Source organism: Lonchura striata, chromosome Z, assembly GCF_046129695.1.
Source record: "Lonchura striata isolate bLonStr1 chromosome Z, bLonStr1.mat, whole genome shotgun sequence".
NCBI classification, from domain to species: domain Eukaryota; kingdom Metazoa; phylum Chordata; class Aves; order Passeriformes; family Estrildidae; genus Lonchura; species Lonchura striata.
This window is the reverse complement of record NC_134642.1, coordinates 45,095,147-45,106,395: the sequence shown is the minus strand read 5'-3', so window position 1 is coordinate 45,106,395 and position 11,249 is coordinate 45,095,147.

Below are 11,249 nucleotides of genomic sequence, written 5' to 3'. Positions count from 1 at the left end.
AAGGTTGTCTGAGGTAGAGATACATTGGAAAACCAGATACTCTTGCTCACAGATTATGGGGAAAAAAGAGAGGAACATGGCCAGATTTAACTTTACACATAATGAATTTACAGAAGGAAAGACAGGAGAATCAAATTCTCATTTAGGATTAAGGAACAAAGACACAGCTTGAATCTCCAGGATGTGGACAGACAAAGTGTAACACTATTGATCAAACAACTCATGTAGCTGGCCATGGGTATTTAGACTAAATCTCCAGTCACCAGCATCCCACCTTTTAGAATAACCTAGCTGGGATCCAGTGGAAGGCATTATCTGTGGGTTTAATTTTACTGCTACATCAGGAGCTTTTGAAAAATATGCTTTCAATAGCCCTACAACCCATTGTAGATCATAAAAAAAAGGACAATTCAGGTGAAAAAACAGCACAGACTCTAACAAAAATAGCAATGAATTCTATCCCACACAAAGGAAAAAAAATAATAATTGAATGCTCCATGAAATGCCTTGTGGCAAAATACCTGACATTACCATTAGTAAGAAAATTCTAGCCTTTGCCCTGTCCTAGTTTTACCCATAGAGTATTTGGATGTCACCCACATATACGGGACCAAAAGCAGGTGGTATTTCCTTCCATGTGACTCTTTTCAGGCATAGAGTCTTCCATTTAAAGCTTTATTTCAGGCTAAAATTATTATATATATTTACACATATGTGTGTTTACTTACCATGTAGATGGTTACATATAAGTCTGCTTCAGTTCAAAACTCAGGTTCTGAATTTAAGGTGATTGATTATTCATGTTATTTCACTTTAATTATCTATTTCAGTTACAAGGTAACTAAGATGACTGTTGTGTATTTAAGTCATCTTGAAATCCCATTGGGATCCTGATTTGTTTTGTTCCATTTCCTTAACTTTTCTCCAGAGATTATGTTTCTTGACCAGCTGGAATACTTCTGGATTCCTTGAGAGGACTCTCCCTCAAAGCTTGCCCAGTTTTCAGTTGTCTTTGAAGCTGATTACACCTGTAGCCTACAACAAGGTCAGAGCACAATGCTTGCTTGACTCCAGCTCAAGGGAAAATGATAAATATATCCGAGCAAAATAAGGATTAGACTCAAATAACTATTTCATGCAATGAATGCTGCTTTCAGACAGCATCATTATTCCAAACAAGGAGTGGAAGAGATGTATCTGACAAACAAACACATTTATCTGCCTTGGTTATAAGACTACCTTTCCTATTTTTAATTAGTATGAGACCTCCACCTTTGCAGTTCATCAAGATGCATTGTGGTTGATTCATGCTTTTTGTCCCTTCTCACAATAAGGTGAGAATTATGTTCATAATGACTTTGCATTTGACAAGAATCATGAAAGTCTGGGTGGATATTGACTGTATCAAGATAGTTGTGCTGACAAAGTGTTCACACTTGCTTATAGGCCAACATTTACATTGGAAATATTATTTATATGAAATATAAATAACATTTTTTCAGTTTTTACTTTTCTAGTCCTCCTGTCTTGTCCAAGAAAAAGGAAAGGTTAATTAATTATTTTCATGGATAATTTTTAAGTTCTAAAATTTGCAGCATGAATATTGTGGTAGATACTGGAAATGCCTTATTCTACTAAAAAAATTTCACCAGAGAAATTTTCCTGAGATACTGCAGGAGATGATGCACTATATACACAATGAAACTCATTAAATGTCACATTTTGCTGCAGAAGTCCATTCATTAAATGTTCTGGTTAAGATACCAGATTTAATGGAATTTCTCTATAAACCCTAGCCTCCTTATCTTTTTCCTGTTAGTTTCTGATGTGCTTTATCGTCAGTTAGAAGATGGTAAATAGATAAGTGATGATGTGATAATTTCAGGACAATACACTGAGTTTATTATCACAGTTTTGAGGAAATCAACTTTGAGTGTAGGACAAAGAAGCCACTTTTGTTTTATTCACAACAGAGAAAATGCAAAACTTACAGAATATAAAGGCTTTAGATGCTGTTAAGCAAGAAAATGAAGATAAGAGCTTGAAAAATGTGGGGGAGGAAATAAAAAGTGGAATTAATTGCATTATCTTGAAATCGGTGCAGAACAGTCAAATTCTCTTCTCACAGTTAGGTCTTGCTCTCACTTGATGTACCAGTAATTTGGCCTAAGCAATGGTGGCTTTAATATTAAGCATTGGTACTTCATCTTCTAGTCAGGTAGCAAAGACAAATCACTATCTTCCTGTCAGCATACTAGGAAAAAAAAAAAAAAAAGGATTAAGAGCTATAGTTTAAATTATAAGTTTGAAATAATCTTGAAAATGCAAACATTTGCTGGCAGAAAGACAGATGTAAAGCAAACAGTCCATGATCTCTGTCTGATTTTAGAGGTTTTACATTTGTTGGAAGGCAAGAACTCAGTTCTTTACCATGTAATGTCTCAATAATTTCTGCTTTGTTTTTCTTCTTAGTAGACTTGTTTAACACTTTATCAGTTGCTGCCCTAGCTTCAAAACCACAAAGTTTTAGCCAAACCTTTTCTTCAAGTTTGATTCACAGATGTCTAAACACTTTTCTCTTGGAATTGTTGTTTTGAAGGGGAAAAAAACACAACTAGGAGATTAAATCTGCATGTTTAATTTTCATCCTGACTACAATTTCAGTGTTCAACATTTTTTGGCTGCTATTTTAAGTGCTGAGAAAAGGGCAAATTGGCTTAAAATGTCCATGAGCCATTGAGTGTACAAAAAATACAAGGTATTTGGTGTGAATTCACATGGAACTATGGAAACAATATTCCCCTTCTCTTTATCACATTATAACTACAGAAGAGGAATTCCTTTTGGAGAGCTATAAGTCAGCAAAAAAAGTCCCTTATTAAAAAAAAAAAAAAAGGCAAACAAAATAAAAAGGAATGAATATCCAGCAGCATCAGCCTGAAAGCAAAATGAAATCCACTGTGTCAGCTCTGAAGGTCTGACTTAGTACATGCCATTTTTATACTTTATTTCAGACTGACTGGAATATATATCTTGGGAATACACAAAATTAGAGCTTTGTTTTAGCAGTCTTATTAGGGCAAAATTACCTTTGAAATTAAGTAAAGAGAGAGAGATCGATCTAACATTTACAGGGCCCAGACTTGAAAAATAAAAAAATAATTAACTGTGTAAGAATTGATTTATAGTATCCAAACTCATAGTATTATCTTGTGAGCAGACACCAAAACAGTTCCAACAGGGACAGCATTAGAACTTAAGGGGAAGGACTGGAATAATTGATCCCATCTGTTAGCATCCCAATCACTAGCAATGATCAGCTCAGAGCTGTCTTGAACAGATCAAATAGATTTTCAAGGAGTGACTATTAACAGCAATCTGTTTAGAGAGATGTAAAATGTAGGCTCCTTGGAGGTATCTTGTACTTCAAGCATTCTTAAAGCAAAAACAAAAGGTTTAAAATTTATCTCAATATTCCCATGTATTACTTACATTTACCGGAACTTCAGGGCTGCAGTACATGAAAACAAAGTGTTAAATTTTACTTAAGCAAAACAAAAGTAACATATTTCAATTAATAATCTAGGAAGAATTATGGTGCATATGAGAAACAATGATTAGCTTTCATAAATAAATTGTATCAATTTCCCAGGTAATCACACTAGCACAGGCTTGTTTCCTTGGGGTTTTTTAAAGAAAGTAATTTGCGAATAACAGGTTTGTTGGAAGGGACCACAGTGGGGTCATTTGGTCCCAGCTCCCTGCTCCAGCAGGGCCCTCCCAGAGGACAGGGCACAGGATTGTGTCCAGAGGGGTCTGGAATATCTCCAGCGAGGAAGACTCCATCCCCTCTGTGCACAATCTGTCCCAGTGCTCGGTCACTGCCCAGGACAGAGGTTCTCCCTCATGTCCAGGTGGAACTCCCTGGCTCAGTCCCTGCTCGTTCCTCTGGTGCCATTGCTGGGCCCCCGGAGCAGAGCCTGGGCCCTGCTCTGAGCCTCCCTGCACACAGGGACAGGCAGGGATGGGGTTCTCTCTCAGCTGGGCTCCCTTCAGGCTGAGCAGCCCCAGATCCTTTGGTGTTCATGGATGCATCTTTATAAAGAACAAGGGACTTGTGGGGTTTGTGTTTGCCTGGACGCTCTCCGACCCAATCCTCCTCGAACTATGGAAGATCTTCCTCCCAAGATTCCTTTGCCCTGGTCTCCTGTGCCAGATCCCTGGGAGCTGGTCTTGTCAGTGAAGACTGATGCAAGGAAGGCATTCAATAACTCTGTTTTCTCTGCCTCCTCTCTTAGCAGGGCTCCTCACCATTTACTAATGGACCTACATTATCATTTGTTTTCCTTTTGTTATTAATGTATTTAGAAAGCCCTTTTGAGTTATCCTTGACAGCCTTGGCCAAATCTAATTATTTAGAGCCTTGGAGAGTTGGGGGAGACTAGTGCTAGTGTATGCAAATTTGGAAAGGAGTTTAAGTAGTAAAATGCTTAAAAAAAAATAAGGGCATGAACTTAAGTAACAAGAAAGTTGGGCTCCCAGAGAGTTTAGCAGAAAAATTTCTATGCATAGAGGATAAGTGTTGTCCTAAGTGGGACTCTGACAGACTTTCCTGAAACCTGCATGATAGCAACCCCTGACTCCTTTTAGTTTTGTTTTTTTTTTTTAAGCAGGTGATTAAATAAGTCATTTGGGAAGGACAAGTGAAGATGAAGGTGCAGAAGGATCATAGAATTGTTTAGGTTGGAAAAGTCCTCTAAGGTTATCAAGCCCAGCCATTAACTCAGCACCACTGTGTTCACTACTAAATCACATCCCTAGGTTCCACATCCATGTCTTTAAACACCTCCAGGGCTGGTGAGTTCACCACTACTCAGGGCAGCCTGTTCCAATGCTGGACAATCTTCTCCATGAAAAGTTTTTTTTCCCCTAATATCAAAATCAAACCTCCCCTGACAAACCTTGAGGCCATTTCCTCTTATTAGACAGAGCAAGGGAAAACAGAAGGCTGGGTTTTATTAGTATAAATGCCATTACTGTGACTTAGTTAATATTTCCATTTTCTAGCAACTACAACATCACCTAAAAGTCCAAACTCCAAGTTACATGCAGGACTAAATTCTCATGAAGACGCATGACAACTTTATGCTTCCATACACCTTTTTGTATTCATAAGAGAAGTTATAAATGTTAAATAACCATCTGACCCATTAAAAAAGTAAAACTATCAATCATCAGAATTCCTCCTGGCTGCAGTGTCTCCTTCACAGCTCCATGAAGCTGAGGACACGAGTGCCATGTGTGCTCCCTGGGGACACAGGAGCATCACATTCTCATCATGAAAGCAAAACTCTTCCTCATTAGGTTACATTTCTGTCACAACCCACTAATCAATCTTTTGGTGTGACACTTGCAGCCAGCACAGAAAAAAGACTACAAATGCCATCAAAACACAACACATAGCAGCAAAAAGCTTTGTTTGGGGGAAAACGCCCACAAAGTGACCAAATTTTTTTTGGTCATTCACTGCATAGCAAGAGAACAGATACCCATCAGCGACATCCCCTCCTCCACCCTTATGTCCCATTCTGGTGTCCACACACACAAAGATGCTCACAGACAGCTGGCACAGCACTTGCCATAAAAAAAATTTTGACCCTGGCATTTACCATATTATTTTGAAACAGAGTGCTGTTTAAATTTTAATCTATGGTAAAATCAGACAGATTTGCAAATCTCAGTTGCCAGATTTGCTCTCCCAAAATTCCCAATTCTAATGAGTACACTTGAAAGTTATTTTCCATAGGAAATAAATATTTTTCTTGTAGAGGAGGGAAGCAAAGGGTTACTGCAGCTTTCCTTAGGGAGAAACCTTGGTGAAATCCTCATACTTGATTAAAACCTACCACTCATAGAACAGGAAAAGTCAGTGTGTCTAATGGTGTGTTACCTCATGCAGATCTTCAAAATTCATGTTTCTGCTAAAATTTTGTAAATTCTCCTTTGTATTTTAAGTCCCTGGTTGGATGCACAGCAGAGCGATAACAAAAAAAAAAAAAAGCAAACAAAACAAACAAACAAACCACCAAAAACAAAACAAAAAACCTCCACAAACAAACAAAAAAACAGCAAAAAAAAAAGGTACATGAGAGATTGCTTTTTATGCTGCAGAACCTATAGAATATACCATAGATTCTTCTAAATGCATTGATTTTGACCTACCTAATTATTGAATAAATTGAGTCCTTGGCATTGCTGAGCAAACCAAACCCAGAGAAACTCTAGTCCTGTAAAGGCAGAGGCACTTTGTCCACATTTCCTGCTGGGCATCCCAGACAAGAAGCCTTGCAGATGGTCAGAGCTGCCCACTCTGCCATCCTCCCACCTCCCCTGCCAGCTCTGCTCAGCTCATTCCCTTTGTGGGCTTCTCCCTTCAGGGTGACTGATCCAACACTGTTCACAGAGCAGGAATTCAAGGATAGGATTTGTCTTAGCTCATTTGAGCTATCTAAAGGTTAGAGATCTAAATCTGAGCTGGTCACCCCAGGCTTTTATTTTTTTTTGTCAGTGGAGAGAAATAGGACAGAGGGATGAGTCTCTGGAGATGTTTATCTCCTAGTGGTGTGAATCACCATTTATATAAGGCACTTTCTGTGATGTTAGAGATCAAGTTTATGCTCTATTGTGTTATAGCTAATTCTCATACCAAAGCACCTAAGAAGTCTCAGGCATGACCCATCACCACGGTATGACTACAGCTCTCTGCTTTATTCAGAGTGGATTCTTGTAGTTTCTCTTGATGGAAATTTCCTGTGTTTTTAACATTAGTTTGAGTCCAAGACAGAGAAATGGTCACTATTTATATTTCAACTGTTATTTTATAAGGCTTTTTTATAAGAAAGTATTTCAAGCCTTTAAGAATTTGATATTTCCACACAAACTTCACATATAAAAAATTGAGACATCCTAGAGACTCAAATGAAATAATTTTAAAATAAAAAATAGAGCCGATCAATAAAACGTATCCTATTTCTGTGTGTTCTTCTTTCTTAGGCAATACAGAAATTACTTCTATAATGTGTTGAATGGGACAAAAGAGGTTAAAAGCCAAAGCAAAGTAAAATCTCACAATATTAAATTCTAATGAATGCAAAGACCTTGAAAACATCAGTGGCTCTGCAAGACAAGTGCTGATCCCTTTGATAGAATGTGCAGGAATAAAATGGTTAGTAGCTGAAATGCTGTGTCACAGTAATAATTGCCTTGCACCTGTAATTCTATCTCTCACTTCCCTATTTACTGTTTGATGCTTTTGTTTATCACAGAGTCATATTCCAGTCTCTTCATTTGTAGTCCATTTCTGCAAAATAAACCATGCTGAATGCTGAAAGACACAAAAGAACATAAGAATAAATTAAACAATATTTCTTTCTCACACCATTTTTTTTTGTCCTAAGCAGAAAAGCATTTTCTCTTGTAATTTTTTTTAATTAATTCCTGTGTGGAATCCCAGGGTTTGTTCCTATCTCATTATATAAAATCTTGACAACATTTGGCAATTGTTAACATTATTATTTTACCATCCCTGCTATTATTTTTCCATCGCTGTTATTATTAGGATTGAAATCAAATTTTGTAAATTAATAAACTTGTACGGAACTTATCTGAACACAAACTAAATTATAATTAATGTTTGGAAAATTTGCATTTCTGCTCTGCATGGCAGAAAGACAGCTTTTCCACACAAGTCATGAATAGAAATTGTTATGGAGAACAAAGGGAGATATTAGCTACTGTTCTTAGTGAGAACTAAATTTTTTAACTGAATTAGTGAAGTTAAGGGCACAAAAAATCGGTGGGTTTAAGAACCAAAAGAAGGTTGAAGAAGAAAATCGGAAAATGTCACCCCTCCAAAATAAGCACACACTCAGGTTTTTGTGGACAGATGAAAATCAGACTTAAATGAAGCCATCTGAGCTTGCTGTCCTGAATGCTTATGCTCTTTGCTGATCATTATAGCTTACAGGCAAAAATTATAAATATTTTCCTGACACGCTCTGGAGCACTTCAGGGCACCCTGGTCAGGACCTGGGGACAGGCCCCCATTGGAAGCAAAGCTGTCATCAAGAAGACAAGGAAAGGCAAACAAAGGGAAAGTTGGAGTAAGTGACAAAAGGAGAAAGAAAAGACAACATGGAGATGTTTCAGCCAGGACGTATCCCCTGTGCTGATGACACAACAGAGGAGGAGGGGGAGGACAAGGAGGACAAGGAGGAGGAGGAAGAGGAAGCAGCCTTTGAAGGTGAACATCCTGGCAGCAGAGCAACAGTGGGATGACTGCTCATCTTCTGCTGAAAAGAATCACCTAATGTCAATTAATGACCACTTGATGATGGTTTCTTATACAACATTACATTCAGAACTAGTAATGAAAAGTTTAGGATGTGTCTTTAATGAAGGATCTTGCTTCATAATGAAGAAAAAATTCTCAGCCTTCACCATATTATCTTCTGATGCTATTATTCGTACTTAAGATATTTGCATGATGATAGTTAATTTTTTGTCTGCAATTTTCTGAAAATGTTTCTATGTGATTAGCACTGCTTAGGCAAATTATAGGGGTACTCTTTTTGCACCCAATATTTCAGGCAACCAAGTTTGCACTGTTTTCTGTAATTTTTCTTCCATTTACCCCTACTTTTCAGCAAACTTCTTCACTGTAATCTATGATTTAAAAATAAATAGCTTGTTCTGTTTTGCACCAAAATATACTGTTGATAGATCAGCATTCCAAAATCATTTAGAGCCATCAGTGTCATTGCTAAAGTGGTTGCAAGAGTTATTGAAAAGTCTTCTCCTGTGGTAACTGTAGGGCTCCCATCTAACTACTCAGCTGATGACTGAAATAATTAAATTTTTAGTTTCTTCAATCACTGAATTTAACATTTAACATTAAACTCTGTCATATGAAACACTGTGAGCTACACAACACATTTCAGGAAGAAATAAGGCTTAATATTGTTGGTAAAATGTGCACATATTGAAGGAAGCAGAGAAAACAAACTTAGAGAAAAGACCCAGCAATGAAGAGGGCTTATTGAAAAGGATATGTATGAGACAAGGAGGAAGAGCACATTAATTAGATGGGGGAAGAAAAAAAGTAAAGAATAAGAGACAAGGTCCAGCATAAATATTTTTGAGCATTGTTACAACCAGGACACACACAGACAGTAAGCTAAAGCTACCACAGTTTCCATATATTTACTCTGGGTATGTCAACCACTAAGTATACCCCAGGCTACCCATAACTGGTGAAGACCATTAGCACTATGTAATGACTCCCCCTTCCAAGAGACCCCCTGACAGAGTTATAACACCTAAGCATGGCACCACTGATATGCCAATTTAATTCATCTTCAGAAAGAATTTTTTTTTTCCCCAGAAATCTTTGATAGAAATTTTCTGGAGTCTTTTCTTATTTTGCTTTTGTGCACCTGGATGTTTAAATCAATAATCGACTCGGTAATAGACAATGAAGTTAACTAATTTATGCCTAACTTTTGTAAATAAAGGCAGAATTGCTATAGTAACCACAGAAGGCACTCAGTCACTGTGACAAAAGCATGGCAACCTGATAGCAGAGGCTAATGAGGGTGTTCAATTTCAGCTGAATTTCATTAAACTCAGCTTCTTCACACTGCAAGACAGGAGGGAGGGAGGGAAGGGAAAGGGAGGAGTGGCCACTCAGGCAAAGACTACCCTAATATTCACCTTAATTTGGAAGTGAAATTTTTATGAAAAAGATAGGAAAGGCTAAAAAATGTGAAAAGAACACAACAAACAACAACAAACTAAACAAAGACAAAATAAAAAGTGTTTCTGTATTGTGGATTTCTTGTTGAAAAAAGAAAAGTCCCATGTCTAAATTATAATTTCCTTTGATTCTTCTTTATCTTTCTGTTGAAGTGACTGGGATTTATTATCATCAGCAATGGACTCTTAACTCAGGAAAAGGCTTAGAGGACTGAGTTTGGCATCTATAATTATTGAAAATAACGCTGCCGAGGTAAAGGGGCTCACATGCACTTCAGAGGGTGAGGAGCTGGATGTGCACCAGGCAGCACTTGGGAGCCACAAAGTCTTGGACATGTTGTTCACCTTGGAGACCTTCCCCTGACAATGCCTTGGAAGTCCTTCTGAAAAGCTGGTTGATTTGCAAACAATAATAATAATAATAATGAGGTTTAGGTGTGTGAGCTGGAGCACTGAGGTTTGTCACTTTGGGCATAAAGAGCTTTAGGGGAGGATTATATACAAAAGCTGTCAAAAGTGCTTTGTTGCCTCTAGCTTGTCACTTAGAAAAAACAAAGTGTTTTCATTAAGAATGCATTTTCTTTGACCAGTGTTGAAGTAGAGGAAAAGAAAAAACAGTCCAAATCATCCTGTTGAAATTACTTGGGCAATGTGCTTCAAAACCCACTCCAAGTGTGTCCTGTTCCTAGAGCTGCTGAAGTGGGAGGTTGTTACCTGGATTTATGAGCCTGCCTATTACAAAACATTTATGGGCAATCATAACTGATGGTCCCTAAAGGAAGTTAAAAGTGATATTTAGCTTAAGTAGTTTGTCCCTGCTCTCTGTTGAAGTGCAAGCATTGCTTTGTAGCTTCAGGCCATGAAAGAATAAAAATGCATGACATAGAAAGTTCCTAAACACCTTTTTTTTTTAATTCCTCTTCCTTATCTTTTCCTTTTCTTTTCTATTCTTAGGAGAATTCATCTTTCAGTTATGCTTAGTGTCATTTTTCACAACTGAGTAGCTTTAGACTAGTTATAAGAAATGCTCTTTCTGGCTATAAAAATGAGTGATACTTCAGGGATTATTCTTTTTTCTTGGGTGTGAAGGAAGGGTGGGAATAGAATCCAACCCCTTTGCTATCAGTTAAGGTTGAAGGTCAGGTGTAATTTGTACATTTTATATTTTTAGCCAAATAAAAGTTTCATTTCCAAGAAGTTGAAATGAAAAATTAGAAGAAAACTCCTGCTGTATTGAAAGACATACGTGCACAGATAAAGTTTGGGAGAAAAAAAATCTTTTTCTATTTAGATGGGTTTTGTTTCTATCTTTGAAATTCTTGATAAATACCACATGAACTATTCAATGGAAAAAAACCCCTAAATACTAATTTAGACTATGTAATAGTCATATTTTAAAATATAATCAGCCATGATTGTAGAGAGTAAGGTAACAG